Raw genomic sequence first — 16,238 nt, forward strand, 5'->3', positions numbered from 1 at the left:
CAGACCTGCATCATCTGGAAAGAACTATGCCATTTTGCCAGCCCAGATCAGGGCCACGTATCCTAAGAATCTGGAAGCTGCACCAAAGCTGCACTCGAGTGCTTAGGAATGGAGTGTGGCTTTGGCGCGACCTCTGGACTCTTAGGACCCATGCATCATTTAAATAGCATACCTCCAAAGAGACCTGAAGCAGCTTTATTTTGGAAGTCTGTAACAGGCCATAATTTTTCTGGTAATTAAAAGGCCTGTAAGATAAGACTAGTAACAATCAATTATCTACAAAGAAGACAAATGCTGCAAGGCACCTGACATTCAAGTTGATCTGCAGAAATCTGGAGAATTCAGTTTTCTATACTACCTGAGGTCCACTACCCAATTATGACCAACTTACATAAGTGTCTTTGAAGTGCTTTTCACACCTTTCTCTGTGTGGGCTAAGTGGTTTGCTCGCAAAATCAGGAAAGAACAGAATGGCATGCTAGGCTACCAGACAGTAATTGTTCAGATAAAGCCAAAAAAGTTTGGATTCAAAGTGTCTTAGAAAAACAGGCAACAGTGATACAGTTACCAGATATTGATCCAACTTGCACCTGAATTGCATTTTTAAAGTATATACCCTGGCAAGCAAGGAAGCAATGGTTCCACAAAAAGGCAAAGGCTGACGCACAGAGTTCCAGTAACTGAAGATCAAAGATTGCCTCTATGCAGCTTCTGAAAAGATCAATACGTATTCAACTACAACAGACATGACAAAGATATTGGGAATGTCATTATGTCTCAGCATGCCAATTAAAATTTTGCTTACTTCAATTATGACAGAAATTTTCAAGGAGGGCTAGAAGTCATAATCATGTGTTTCTGGCTTTCCACAGCAGGCATTCATCCTATTTAGACAAAACTTCAATCAAGACTTTATTCTAGCACCTACTAGTGTAATGAGGTGAAGCCTGAGGCTGGGAGAGTTGAGAGGGGTGAAGGTGACCAGGTGGAAGAGATCTGGGATGAAGCCTTGGAGGAGGGGGCAGGAGAGTGGCAGGCGGAGCCCCAGGGGGATATAAGAGGGGAGGAGAGGAGTTGTGTGGGGAGAGGGAGAAGACGCGGAAGAGGACGACGTGGAGAAGCGGTCGAGTTGAGGGGAGGAAAGGTAACTCGCAGCCCCCAGAGAGTCGGGAGGCCAGTGTCCCTAGTGGGAAGGACGAGTCCTCGGGATCCCGGGCCCCACGAAGCAATGAGGCTAAGAGACCCCCGGGAGGAAGGGGATTTCCGGTACCCGGGTGAGGGAGACTGGAGGCGTAGGGACCCGAGGAACTTGGAGTGTGAGTGGTGGGACCCCAAGGGGAGCCACTGGGAGCAAGGCCCGGAACCTCAGGACTGGGAGAAGGCCGAGACAGAGGCCTTGGAGAAGCACTCCGGCGGACGGTGGAGCAAAGACCTGAATACAGGCTGGAGCAACGTGGGAGTTGACTCACTGTAGGGCCTGAACAAGGAGAGTTGTTTGTTGCTATTGACTGGGGTTGGGAGTTATTTTCTACACTGTTTGGTTACTTGTTGCCATTAAAGGCGTCACTGTTGCTGCACTTCTGGCCTGTGAGGGTTTGTTTCACACGTGGGAAGGACTTAAGCGGGAAGTTCAGCCTACACCATGCACCCAGCTACGCCAGCCCCGCCAAAAGTGTGTAACTTGAAATATGCAAGGAAAAAAATACAACAGAAGATTTCTTGCATGTTGTCAGGAGACAAATGCTTTTGAGCAATCAAGAAAATGAAATTCCAGCTTACAAATTGTATCTGAAAGAATTTTTGTAAATTTAGATGTTATTATTCTCAGTCCTCACTTAAGAAGCTGAGAAGAAGTCTCGAGGTGGGGGGGATGCTGCACCCATTTTCAAAAAAAAAAAAAAAAAAGGGGGGGGGGGGAGAGAGTCAGCCAGACATCAGTGCCAGGAAAGACCCCTGTGAGAAAAACCCCAGTGAGAGCCCATGGAGAGCTACCACCATTGGCATAAACAAAACAGACAACTAAAGATAATTTAGATTATAAAAGATAATTTCACATATTCATATATTAATTGTATTGATATTTTAACATACAATTTATTGTGTTTTGACAGGAATCTTTTAAATTAAAACCCAGGGAGAAAATCAGGACATAAATCAAGAAGAAAATAAATCCAGGTATTGTTGATAAACTTCCTCTAGCCTATGAATTAAAAGTAAAGGTATTCCTCATTGACAAGGTTATCAAGTCGTGTCTGACCATAAGTGGTGGTACTCATCTCCATTACTAAACCAAAGAGTCAGCCTTGTCAGAGACTACTCTGTGATCAAGTGGCCAGCACATGCTCTACTGTATTTGCCTATTTATGTACTTGCATTTGCATGTTTTCGAACTGCTAGGCTGGCAAGAAGCTGGAACTATTGACAGGGGCTCACCCCACCATGCGGCCCCTGGACCTCAAACTGCCAACCTGCTGGTCTTGCAATCAACAGAGTCAGTGTCTTAACCACTTGAGCCACCGCATCCCTATGAATTACAAATGGATAACAGAGATGACATTTTCTTGCACAAATGGCTACACATCAGTCAGTTTCAATGAAATGACTCTAACTCTGTCCATTAAAAATATATGCTTGTTTTTACTTTTCTTCTACTGAAGATTTAGTGCTTTCAGAACATGAAAACATGTAAAAACTTGCACATACAGGGTTCCAAGCAATCCATAATATAAATATGTAGCTACTCTTAACCTACCAACCTTCTGTTAGAACTAGTCTTGATCCTTAAAGATTTCTACTGGAACCTGGTGTGAGGGCCATTCAGAGTATCTGTCAAATAATCCTACAAATGAGACAAAAGAAAGGGGAAAAAAACATCCTAGTTAAAAGTGCAACAACATCTCAACAAGACCATTACATAAAATTATGGCTTGCATCTCTAAGGCCATTCACAAAAGGGCTGCTGAGAATGTCCCTTGGACCAGACCACACACCAACCAGTATCATATCTCTCAAAGTCGACTTAAAACACAAGACTCAAGCAAAATTGGGAAGGCAGAACAATCCATCAAATTATTTTATCTTGATTTATGTCTTAATAAAAATGGAGCGCAGGAACCAGTTTATGAAAGCTGAGCCTTAAGAAATGACTCCTGAAGAATTTTCTTGAGATTCTATACTTCATATTGCTCTTTTGAAATGATGGTTGTTCGGGGAAGACACAGAAATAATCCCATGCATTTTCACATGAATTTTGAATGTTACACAACTAGCACGTGTCAGCAAATCTCTATATATGTATATTTATCTCCCTACCCCTTTTCCTGCAAGATGAAGAATCTCCATATAGGATGCTTTTTTTTTTTGTTTAAGAGGATGTATAACATTGTTTATTAAATATGTCTATTGCATTTATCATGGGATTTCAGTGCAGCATGCAAGATAAACGATTTACAACACTTCCTGATTAAAACCATAAATACTTTGGCAAAACTATTTATCAAGATAAAAACATATTAAACAGAACAATTAAAACAACCTTAAAAGCTACCATGATTTAAAACCACACAGATGTATACTTAGTCCCCAAGAGGTTTAATAAAAAGCCATGTTTTGGCTTGGTGCTAGAAAAACCAACACTGGCACCAGTCAGAGCTCAAGGGGAGGGCATTCCACAAAAGGGGGGGGGGGGGCGACTGGGAAGGCCCTTTAGCACATCCTCCTGCTTTGTATTGTCCCCACTTGTGGACAAAGACCTCTCCTGCAGACCTCAGTTCTTGGGCAGGTTTGTGTATATATGTGTGTGTGTGTGTGTGTGCGCGCACACACACACACCCCTTGACCTATCGTGACCGCAATAGTCGTAACAGCAAACAATGTTAAGCACAATACATACATCTGTACAACCTGATGATACAATAAAGGCAAGAGGCAGGTTATTACCAATAAAAACAGGGACTTACTGTATATACTCATGTACAAGTCTAGAAATTTTAGTCAAAAAAACTGACTCCCAAATCCTGCCTGACCTATCCATGGGTGAATGCCAACAACACATCACTGTACTTTAACTTTTATTTAAAAAAGGAACCATGCCCTGTAAAAAGCAAGAGCATAATCTGTCCTGAAAGCATTGACCCCCCTCTATTCTCTCATCCATCCAGCCTTTAGGATGAGCACAAACAGTTGTGCCTGCTGGAATTTTGTAAGTTGTTTGGCATTGTTTTCCTTGCTTCATCCTTTAGATCCTTTGTCACATGCTCCTAAGTTTTACTCTCGACTTTTACATGGGTCATATGAAAATCCATAATTTTGGCCCTAAAATCAACATATACATGAGGCCGACTTATAGTTGAGTATATACGATAATCTTCAAATCCACTTGCATTATACTGGACCTCAGCTGAAGTTTTTAAAGAGTGAGTTTACATTTGTACAAAAAGTGGTGCCGCATTACAAGTGCACAAACACCATCACATCCCACTTCCAGCTTTTATTTTCTAGAAATGCCTCATATTTGTCAATTTTAGAAAAAAATTATAGCATTTCAATTTTCAAAATAACCTGTTTTTTAAAACAAATCAGAACTTAATAGAAACATATAATCTCTTATAAACTGAATTTATGAGCCTCTTCAGAATGTATAAATGGAGAGAAGAGGGACACCAGGTGACTGAAAATTTTGTGTATCATTTTCTAATTTTAAAGAGATTTGTTGAAGGCTCTATTCAGTTTAAAATTAGTGTTTTATGCCTGTACCAGTCAAATTACATATTGCTAGGTACAGAGTGACCTCCAAATGGCTCACATTAAGAAGTAGATAGAAAAACAGTATAAACATATAAAATACTTTAAAAATAATAAATAATGTAAAACATTAATCAATCAATAAGAAAGAGAACAGAGAAAGTAACTATGGAGCAGAATGTCTGCTTAAACAGAATTTCCAACAGGGATTCAAGGTTGAATCCTGTTTCTGCCTTTTCAATGTGTTGGAGAAGACGGTTCCAAAGAACTGGCTCTACTGTCAAGAAGACTTGCCTTCCAGAAGTTGCCAGACAGCATTCATTTGGTTGTAGAACTAGCAACAGAAGTTTCAGCAGCTAACAGAGCATATATAGAAGACTAAGTATGATTCTATTCTATGATTCTATCCCAATCCCAAGACTTTGTGGGCTTTTTTGATCAACAAAATCTTAGACATGGTTAGATAATGCAATCCAGTGTTCCAGGGAATCTTTACATTTTCAGCACTTCCTTGACAAGGAGCTAGGAAAGAGACAATAAGATCTTTCTAAAGTTCACTTGCCCCCTGTATCTCCTGCAATGTGCAGCCATAAAGGAACATCAAATGTGCTCTGTGAACTGAGATTGTAACTGTGAGCCACAGAATATGCCACTGAAATATACAGAAATGCAGGAGTATGTTATCTTAACACAAAAGCTAATGTGGAATGAGTTCCTTGGAGGCAAAAAGAAGAAGAAAAGAAAACCATTTCTCTAACAGTTTGCTACATACTGTGTTTGCTCTACTGATTTGTTTACTACAATGAAAATCAATTATGCTACATGACAAAAATAACACTAAGTTTTGCAACTCACCACACCTTCCAGCTTACTTTTGTTCCACTTACTCTTTCATCTCAGACATAATTTTAAGAACATAGAAAACTTGCCAGCTGCTTTACTACTCCAGGATTTAAAAATGCCTCAGAGGAAGCTTCAGACATGCAACAACAATGCTATCTAGGGCACTGCTTGTTAATATTTTGTTTTCCTTTAATCTCTCTAACATTCACTTCCATATAAATATCAGGCCCACTTAGTAATTTTTTTTAAACTCAAAGCACTTGTGTTAAGTTTCTTGGATGCTGCCCATGAAGTCATTTTCTCAGTGCAGACATGTCTCCTACAGTCTACATGTGAGCTCTAAAGATAAGCTAGAACGTTATTCTTGTTCAAGAGACAAAAGTATTGTAAAGCAAATAAGACAATTCACCTGAAATCTAACAGGTCTGATTTCAAAACCTATCTCAGCTGTTGTCAATTTTCAATGAGAATTTTGGCAAGTCAAGCAGAGCCTTAATTTTCCCTCTGTAAAATGGGAATTCCCATGATAAGAATTTAAAAGTATTTTGAATAGCTAAAGTGTTGCATAAACACAAACTATAAATTGCACCATCTGTCTTGTATGCAGAGTTTAGGTTGAGTCAAATAAAAGTTGGCTGCCCTGTTATACAAGTTGGTTTACTGCTAAACCATGTCATGCAGTTTCAAAAACTTGTCCTCATGTGGGGCTCATTTTCTTTTCCAAGCTAATGCCAAGACACTCAGATCAATTTTAATATACAGTCGGCCCTTCTTATACACGGATTTTTTATACACGGATTCAAGCATACACGGTTTGAAAATGTTCCAAAAATAGGCTTCCCATATCCCGCCTGGGGGCGGGACTTTCCCGATTTGGGGCGGGTCCGCACGGTCCCGCCCCGGTTTGGCCCCGCCCCGGGGCCTCCCCCCCCCAGCGAGTCCTCCAGGCTTGGCTGGGGCTTGGAGGACGTCTGTCTCCCAAGCCCCGGCCATGCCCTGGAGGCTCCTCCGCAATCGCGGAGTCCTCCAGGCTTGGCTGGGGCTTGGAGGACGGCTGAAGCGAAGCCCCAAACCCCTGCCTGGCTGCCTCCGTCGCAGGGGGGGGGATCCCGGGGGTGGGGGCAAAACGGCGACGGAGGCAGCCAGGCAGAAGAAAGAGCCTTTCCTCTTTCTCCTCCTTCTCTTCTTCTGCCTCCTCTCCTCCTCCTTTTCTTCCTCCCCTTCTTCCTCCTTCTTCTTTCTCCCCCTCTCCCCTTCATCTTTTTCCTCCTCCTCTTCTTCCTCCTCTCCTCCTCCTCCTCCTCTTCTTTCTCCCCTTCTTCCTCTTCCTTCTTCCTCCTTTTCCTCCTCTTCTTCCCCATCTATTCTTCTCCTCCTCCACTTCTTCCCCTCTTCCTCCCCTTCTCCTCTTCCTCCTCCTCTGCCTTTTCCACTCTTCCTCCTCTTCAATGCCCAAATGTGCTGTTTGGAATGGGGAAAGAAGGTTGGCCAGAAAGGGAAGTCCGTTTCTGCCATCTGTCTAGGAACAATGCCAAAACGTCCTCCATTTTGATCATGCCTAAGAAACATGCATTTATATTAACATTTTTTTTAAAATAATCAATTTTTGCATGTCCTACATTTTTAAAAATGTGTCCTACATTTGAAAATTTTGTCCTACTTTTGTCCTACATTTGTCCCAGTTTGGAGGTCCACAATTATGGCAACCCTATCCAAAAAATATAAAGTTACCTTGATTTTCCTTTTTTTTATAAGGGACACCATTTTGCTATGCCATTACATTTAATGGGACTTGAGCATACACGGATTTTGTTATACACGGGGGATCTTGGAATTAAACCCCAGCATATAGCAAGGGTCCACTGTACAATTCAGCAAATAAGAGCCTATGAGGAGACAGGTATACAGAAATCTATCACCAGATTGCACTGTAATGATTAGATCCACCTCCCTCATTCTCCCTTCTATGTTCAACATGTTACTTGGGGTAAGCAGGAAGAAAATCCTATCTGTAGTGCCACAGTCCCAAACTACGAGCACGCACAAGATTCATGTGCCCCACAAGTCTATTTTTGCAGCCATAGGAATCCTCCAAGATACCCTTCTAACAGCCCTGCAGGGGAAGAAAAAAAAATAATAATTTGGGAAAAAAAATAAGAATTTCTGCTCTTTTTCAAGTTCCTCAAGGTTTACTTCCCCCCCCTCCCATACCACCCCAAAGGGAGAAGGGGGTGGACATCTTGTAACCTTTGATGTTTTAAAGGACAAGTAACAGTCCGCAAGAGGTCCTATGGGTTGAAAACATAGGCCAGTTAGAAACCGGCACTTGGGACGTCCGCAGGATGTCCCATTTTAAAAAAGGGGCGTCTCTTCTAGACGCCACTGGGTCTAATACGGACTCTGTCCGTACAATATGGCGCTGGCCGTTCCACATGGCCGGCGCCATCTTTACATATCAGACGCTGTGCGTCCGAACGTGTTGCGGCACTTGTGACGTCGCGAGTGCGCCAGTGGCGCCTCGCGACGTCACAGAGGTGCCGCAGAAAGAAGCTCCATTTTGGAGCTTCTTTTTTGCTCCGTAAGGGAGCCGCGCAGTGTGGCTGCGATGGCTCCCTTACGGAGCAAACAGCGGCGGCGGCAGACCACCTCAAAGCGGCGGTCTATAACCCGCCCCCATCTCACAGCATGTCCACGCCCAGGACAGAGGCTGCAACAGTGGCTCCTACTTTTCCATCAGCCAAGAACAATTACAATAATGAGCAAATCACACATACCTCTGTTTTGCATTAAACAAGCAACAATATGAAACATGAAGGCAGCTTTGGGTGAGGCCTCGGATCTTGAGAAACGCTAGGGAAAACTCCACAGGAAGAGGGGTACAGAATCAGTTATTAAACAACGAACTATAAGGCAGAGAAATGCCAAGTAATGAAGGTTGCACCAGCTATACCTCTTCTTCGACATCTACCTAGCATGGTTCTGCCATGCCTTTCATCATGTTATTTGAAAGACACAGGTATATAAATCTTTCAGTAACTAAAATCTGCCAGCTTCCACAAAGATTATAAAAATGGTGAAGAAAGTTGCTAAGGAACTCATACAGACATGAAAAATAATCAAGGAGTGAAGTCACCCCATGTGCTGAACTCTCTTATCTCCCAAAGGCTTCACTCAATTTAATTCAAATATTCCAGAAACATTTTACCACTAGAAGAATTATTACACAAGGTTTCAAGCAGCAAGTATGCTTTTGAGGTGGGGAAAGAAAAAATAGAAATCAAACAGAAAATGTAGGAGTGTCTTCTGACCCTCAAAATCTCTGAAGCTTTGGTGAACCAAAAAAAAATAATCTTCTGCGAATGAAACAGTATATTCACACCTAACAGGAGCACCAACAACATAATGCGGTGAAGTTTACCTGCTTTTTTTAAGTGATCAGAACTTTAGTGTTCAGTTAATTATAAAGATTTATTGAAGTAGCTGCAACCAGAAAATAAAATGGAAATTCAGAGAAGGAACTCAAAGGGAGAGATGGAAGATAAGGAAGCAAGAAGTGATTTCAAAGTAATAGGATGATGGTAAGTTTTGAAGATTTGCCAACTTCTGCTGAAGTGTCCAAATACTTGCTACTCTAGTCGAAAGTTACCACAAAGCTAGTCAGGAGTTTCAACAGGCAACTCCTAGGAAGCCTACCTCTACTTCATTCAAGGACTTCTTTAGATGTTTCTCACTTCCCTGTTCCTAGCTGAGGTCAGTTTGAGTTTTTTCCAGTTCATCTCCCAAATAGGATTTCACATTGTCACTCAGTTCCACTTTTCCCAAAATAGTAACTCATGCTTATTTCTGAAGGTCACAATATACCAGGAGTGGGAATCGTGCATCCTCCAGATTTTGGATGACAAGTCCGTTCCCTCCTAGCCAGCACAGCCAACAGTCAAGAAAATGAAAGGTGCAGTCCAACAATATCCATTGGTCCTCTTGATTTCTACTATTGTAATACAGTATATATTGTATATACTGAAGGTGACTTAATGTATAAATTGAGGACAGGTTTTGGGGACAGAATTAGGGATTTGGATATGACCCTAATGATAAACTGAGAGTAACATCTAGGGGCATGTAACAAAGGATCTAAAAGAGGAAGCAAAGGAAAACCATGCCAAAGAACTTACAAAATTCCAGCAGGCCTAACTGTATTCACTCTAAAGCAGGCCTACACAACATATGGCTCGGGACCTGCATGCGGCCCACCAAAGGATTTTGGACAGCCCCCATGAATGTGGAATGACTTCAACAAGGCTCTGCTGCCACTCAGGCTCCTCTTGAAGAGAAGGCCATGTGGAGGAGGAGGCAGGGTGAAAGCTGGCCCTGAAGGCTGGGTGGCAGAGGAGGAGGAGGGCAGGCAAACACTCACCCTGTGAGGTTCTTCCACTGCTTGGCTTTGTCCCAAGGAGAAGGTCAGGTGGACAGACTGCCACTCAAGACTCTGATGCCTGGCTTTCTCCTGAGAAGAATGGGTGGAAGAAGAAGAGGAGAGACAAACACTTGCCCTGCAAGGCTTCTCCTCCACCCAGGTTTCACCTGAGAAGGTGGAGGAGGAAGATGGGCAAATGCTCAAGGTTCCTCTATTGCTTGGCCTTCTCCTGAGGATAAGGACAAGCAAGGCTGCTCTGCAACTCAGCTTTCTCCTGAAGAGAGGGCCAGGCAGAGGAAGAGGAGGCTGGAATTAATATTAATTCTAAATAATATAAATGATTAATATTATTAATTAATTATATTTAATTAAAATCTGTCTGCATCCTGAAGAAGTTTAGCCTATTTTAGGTTTGGCCCCGCTTACTGCCAATTTGTGCAATTCTGCCCTAAAGTCTGGATGAATAACAGAATAGAGAGGGGTCAGTGCTTCCAGGACAGATCACATTCTTGCCTTTCACCAGAGGATGATTCCTTTTCTAATAAGAGTCAATGGCAACTTTGGAGACCAGTGTTCGAGTCCCTGCTCCGCCATGAAACCCAAAGAGTGACCTTGGGCAAGTCACACTCTCTTAGCCTCGGGACAGCAGTGGCAAGCCTCATCTGAATAAATCTTGCCAAGAAAATCCCATGATAGGTTCACCTTGGGGTGACCGTAAATTGGAAATGACTTGAAGGCACACAACAACAACAACAACAACAACAACAACAACATACAGTACATACATTGCTGTGGATCTATCAACTCAGGTTTTTTGAGTCAATTTTTAACTAAAATTTCTGGACTTATACATGAGTATATAGTACAATAGTTAGCGTCTGAAAAACACCATGTAGAAAATTCTAAAATGGAGCTGTAATGTAACTCAAAATACATGCAGTCACTAATCTGGACTCTTGACTCTCTCAGTACTCTAGTGTACAGGCGGGACATAATACGCTACACTCATACAAGCATTTACTATGGGAACCAATACTTGAAATCTGCTCACAGAAGTCCTGCAATAAAGGATTACTCAAGATACCTGAAATAACAGAACTTTCTGAAGCACATTCAAGAACTCAGGGGATATTTTATCTTGAAAATGTGTAAACACACTTCTTGCACTAAGTGGCCACACCTGTTGTGCTAGAGAAGGAACCCACTTTCCTTTCCTAAAAGAAGATTATTGCCAAGGCAGATTCCCTCTCACTGTTTGTGCCATCTACAGGGAAAGCCCATTTGTACATCCATGGACTTGCATTATTCATGAAAGCATGCATTCTTCCCTCTTCTTAAACCTAGGATAAGGAAGAGTGGGTTACTGTGATTATAGGGATCCATTCCTCTTCCCTTAACCACCAACTCCACCTGTATCACAATAGCTGCATAGTCATAAGTATTTTAGAGTTGTACAACTGTTTTACTGATTATGTTAAGTAGATGGTCTTAGGACAAGGAATTCAAGCTGAGAACTGAATTTTGCACATCCCATACAAGCCGCACACTTATCAAGGAACATAGAAAACATGGAGCGATATATCTATGCTATTGATTTCAATTTTTTAATTATTACTCTTTGCTATAGTAGTAAGCTAGCTGTATCCAAGTTCTAATATATAGGCATGTCTCAGTTTAATAAAGCCTCTGAGAAAGAAGCTGTTTTTTTACAAAGTTTTTTTTAATGCCTGTTCAGCTCCCCTTCCTCTTTTCCTTCCTACCTGATCCTACTGCAGTTGTGTGTGGGAGCTTACAACACACAAGGCAAACAGCAGCTGCTTCCAGAATCCCCTACTGAGCATGCGTGAACAGCAAAACAGAGAAAAAGGGGCAGTAGATAAAGCTGGCCTCACCAACTATTTCCAATACACTTTAAAAAGGACAGATTTATAAGTCTACCCACTAAAATGTAAATCATAAGAAAAGTGAAATTTGGTGAAAAAAATATTTATAAGCCCTGGGTGCATTTGGAAGATGCCATGGTCTCTAGAAGGTTTATTCATGAAAGGCTTACCTGAAAGCCAACCTGGTTGTTTTATTTCACATCTGCATATCTTCAGCTCAGAATAAAAGGTCTACTGAAGCATGTTCTTTTTTGTGATGTGGAAACCTGTCCCTATTCTTTCTGTTATTTCTCCCTTTGGTACAAAATTTCCTGTTAACGATGTAATCAGGAACACATTTACTCTGTTAATTTGAGGTATACCTGTACAGCAAACTCTAGTTGCTACAACCTGCTCCCACAACACAATGCAGCCTGACGGAATTGTTTGAGCTAGCTGCTGAATCTTTAGGACAAGTGGACACCAAGGATTCCGCTCCATGATTCTTTGATATAAACTACAGTGCACTCCAATGCAGGCCTTTTATTTAACAGCTTGCCCTGTAGACAAGTCTGACCAGGAATTCCATGCAAACTAGTCCCTTCTCCATGATTATCACAAACACATTAGTAGGTTGACAAAGAGGAGAAAGAATTCGGTTCTTCTTCCATCAGTCTACTTCCTAAAAGGTAGGCCTTTATGTCTTGCTTAGAAAGGCTAAACCACATGTGTTTCTATACTGGCAATGGAAAACATCACACTTAAGTAAATATCTTGGAAAATATTCTGCAGGCTAGTAATTTATGTTGTCTTCTTTACAAGACTAATGAATAGAATGGGTATCCTTGTTCAGAGATTGCACACAATCTAGGCCCGGCTGCCTCCCTGCATGAGCAACAAAGCTGTCAGACCCTTGCCCAGGGTCAGCTGGTGTAAACCAAATTTAATTGCACTGTTCTTTTAATACTGTGGGGCTGCTCTGGATCTCAGATAAATATAATAAGAAAAATAACCAAATGACTTTTCTAAAAAAAATCTTTTTTTTAAATAAAATTGATTATTCAGTTGTTTAAAGTCTGATTATTATTATTATTATTATTATTATTATTATTATTATTACTACTACTGTATTCCAACGCTATTACTGGAACAACAAGGACTGTTTGAATTGGAACATTTTAACAGCTTATTGACATGCAAAGGAATCTTGTAGCTAGGGTTGCCATAAATCAGGACCTCGAAACCGGGGGAAAAGTAGGACAAAATTATGAAATGTAGGACACTTTTTTTTTCTTAAATGGAGGCTCCATTTTAAAAAAACGTGTCCTACATTTCAAAATTAAATCGCTGGCGGCCCCACACGCTCCTTCCCAACCTCTGCGGAGGCCTCGTCTCCTCGGAGGCCGGGAAAGAGGGCGAGGAGCCGCTGCCGATCGCCAGGGCCTCCCCTCCTTCTCAGTCTCCTCGGAGGCCGGGAAGGAGGGCGAGGCGCCGCTGGCGATTGCCAGGGCCTCCCCTCCTTCTCGGAGGGGGAGGAGGTGGTGGGTGGCGCGGCCGCGCGGGGAGGCGGGGGAAGGTGGGGAGGCGCCGCGCAGGCCCCAGGCTGGGGGCCAAACCAGACCGGGACCGGGAGGGGCCCTCCAAAAGCGGGTTTCTCCCGGGGGCCGCTGGGTTATGGCATCCCTACTTGTAGCACCTTTGAGACTGTGAAAAAAGTTGTAGCAAAAGCTTTCGTAGACTTGGTCTACTTCCTCAGCTACATCTGAGGAAGTTTACAGAGTCTACAAAAACTTTTGCTACAACTTTTTTCAGTCTCAAAGGTGCTGCAAAATGCCTGTGAATACTGATATCCCACACTAGCACAGCTATGTCTCTCAATTCTACACGCGTAGAAAGAAGTTTATTGGCAGCTGTTTATCGTTAGACCTGCATCCAGTCTCAGTTGTTTCTTTTTTTATAACTTTATTTTACAGTATAAGAAATGTCATTGAAAAACAAATCCTTCAATTAATGTAAGTTCAACCAAAATAACCTGCTTTAAAAGTGCACTTTATTTTTTAGAATAATTACTATTTAAGCTAGTGGCCATAACATCTGAACTGCATTTTGCTACTTAATTTTCTGATTCATTCCCTGTATTGATGTAGTCTTACACATAATTGAAAAATGAAATAAAATAAAATCCACCACCGATAGCAAAACACTGGTTTAAACAAAAATATGGGTAAGCAAAAGTTACCACCACCAACGCCCACCCCCCCGATCTGACCCCTCACACTGTAGTCCACTGCACAAATAGTTTATAGCAATAGGATCCTGACAAACAAACTAATTAATAATTTTTAACTCAATTTGTTAGGCAGCAATAGCATTCTCACTTTTAGCTTTCAGTGTTGTTTTGGAAATTATGCTTCCATCAAGTGACACAAAAACAGGGGAAACCTGCTTAATATCAACCGTAAACTGTTAAGAAAGATATGACACCATTTGTTATCTCCACCTTCCTACAAACAGTTAAGGTAGACAGCTTCCCCATATTCAAAAACTGAACTGATTGCTAACAGCCTCATTCAAGCCAAAATAATATCCAATTCTCAGCAGTACGAAATCAGACAATAAAACTCTTGTCACTTTATATAGTGACTGTACTGGTTCACCATGTGTCAATTTCTATTCAAATCAACAAATTGCACAAGCCTCCTGAGCAACCAGCTGGGAGGAAGATTTATTTACCCTGAAGTGAAAATACAAAGAAGTTTACTTTTCATTAACATGAAGAAGCCTACTGTCACCACCACTTTTCATTATTTTTCTGCAAAGTAAGGCAGGGTGGGACAACATGAAGTCAGCATCTGACACTTCTGGAAGGTACAAATTTAAGGCTAGGCTGTGATGAGCTATCACCCGACTGACTGCACAAAAGTCATCCAATCTAGTCAAGTACAGAAGATTACATCTGTCCTCACTCAGATTTCACACGTATTCCAATCACCTGCTTGGATACACTTCTACTTAATTCATTAAGGCTGGTAAGAAACAAATTCTAATACACACATTTCCCATACATAGTACGCAACAAACACATCTTAGATACACCCACCGACTGGGCACAGTATACTGCAATGAATTAATTTCAATATTACAGTGGGCCCTCCACATTCATCGGGATTAGGGTCACAGGTCCCGTCAAAATGAAAAAACTGCAGATAAAAAACTGCTCTTTTGCTACCTGAGAGAACACCTCTCTAAGAATCTCTAGGTCCTCCATCTTTATGGCCAACATCTGGCTGAAGTTAACCACAGAATTGCACTGGAGGATCTACAAATGCCTAGAGAAGGGTTTTCTCTAGAAATCTCTAGGTGCTCCAGTGTGACTCTATGGTCAACTTCCAGCAGCGTTGCACTGGAGGACCTAGCAATTTCTAGAAAGAACATATTAACCAAATTCGTGAATAATCAAACCCGCAAAAGTCAAAGCCGCAAATGTGGAGGGCTGGGGGTGGTGGTCTTACAATGTTATATCAGATTCTCTGCAAGAATCCTACCATCAGCAGAAAGTTTCTGAAAGCAAAACTCAAGCTTCCAACCGACACACAAGTAATGGGTGCTTTCATTACACATTTAAACCGTCTTAAACCATCTCTCACCTCATTCTTGCTTTCTTGTACAAACCCCCTTTTCTGTAGTCAAAAACCATTTGCAATACTCCTAAGAAAATAAAAACAAAGCCTGCTCCTTCACTTCCAGGGTCTTTTGTTATCAGACACCATGACGTTTTTATATACATTTAACAGAAGAAGAAGAAAGCTTCATTATGTATATTGCTCACTAACAGCCTTCCAAAGTATTAAGCCTAGTATTTGACTTAGCATCTAATCGCAGGAAGAGAGATAAACATGGAAGGAAGTAGGAAATGGTGTGATAAAGAATTTTTAGTTGATGCCTGTCATTTCTCATCTTGATTATTCTGGGTAGTTTCAGGGAAACATTCATGATATCTCTCCACCACCCTAACACAGTTTGTTATTTCCCCAGTTTCATGTAGAAAGGATAGGCAAAGCCAGCACTCCCTTATTTCCAAGTAAAAATTTGCCCTAAAGTACAAAAGACGGTCAAACAACAGTCCTTTGTTATGAACTGTTTGGTTAACCAATAAAACAAACATGTCAAACAAGAAACCCCCCTCCTTTTGGCCACCCAACTTACAGAGCAGTCTTCCACTAAGATTGCTGGGAGGGAAGAAGAGCCAGCTTCTAATGTTTCTGAACACCAGGACTGTATGCATTTTTGAAAGTGAAATGGTACCCCTTTCTCCTGCAAATGCCCAAAGGGAAGACGTCTTACAAGGTACAAGACATCTAAGAGTAAAAACAAGA

At 41.7% G+C, this 16,238-nt stretch overlaps 1 protein-coding gene across 1 annotated transcript in view; it reads right to left on the reverse strand.

The window, feature by feature from the left end:
- ZFAT (zinc finger and AT-hook domain containing) overlaps positions 1-16,238 on the reverse strand; it is a 187,054-nt gene that overhangs the window by 164,841 nt on the left and 5,975 nt on the right. Inside the window, 1 exon segment of the mRNA XM_042461673.1 lies at positions 2,757-2,839. The gene's annotated coding sequence lies outside the window, so the exon portion shown is untranslated.

This window comes from Sceloporus undulatus, chromosome 4 (genome assembly GCF_019175285.1).
Source record: "Sceloporus undulatus isolate JIND9_A2432 ecotype Alabama chromosome 4, SceUnd_v1.1, whole genome shotgun sequence".
Classification (NCBI taxonomy): Eukaryota; Metazoa; Chordata; class Lepidosauria; order Squamata; family Phrynosomatidae; genus Sceloporus; species Sceloporus undulatus.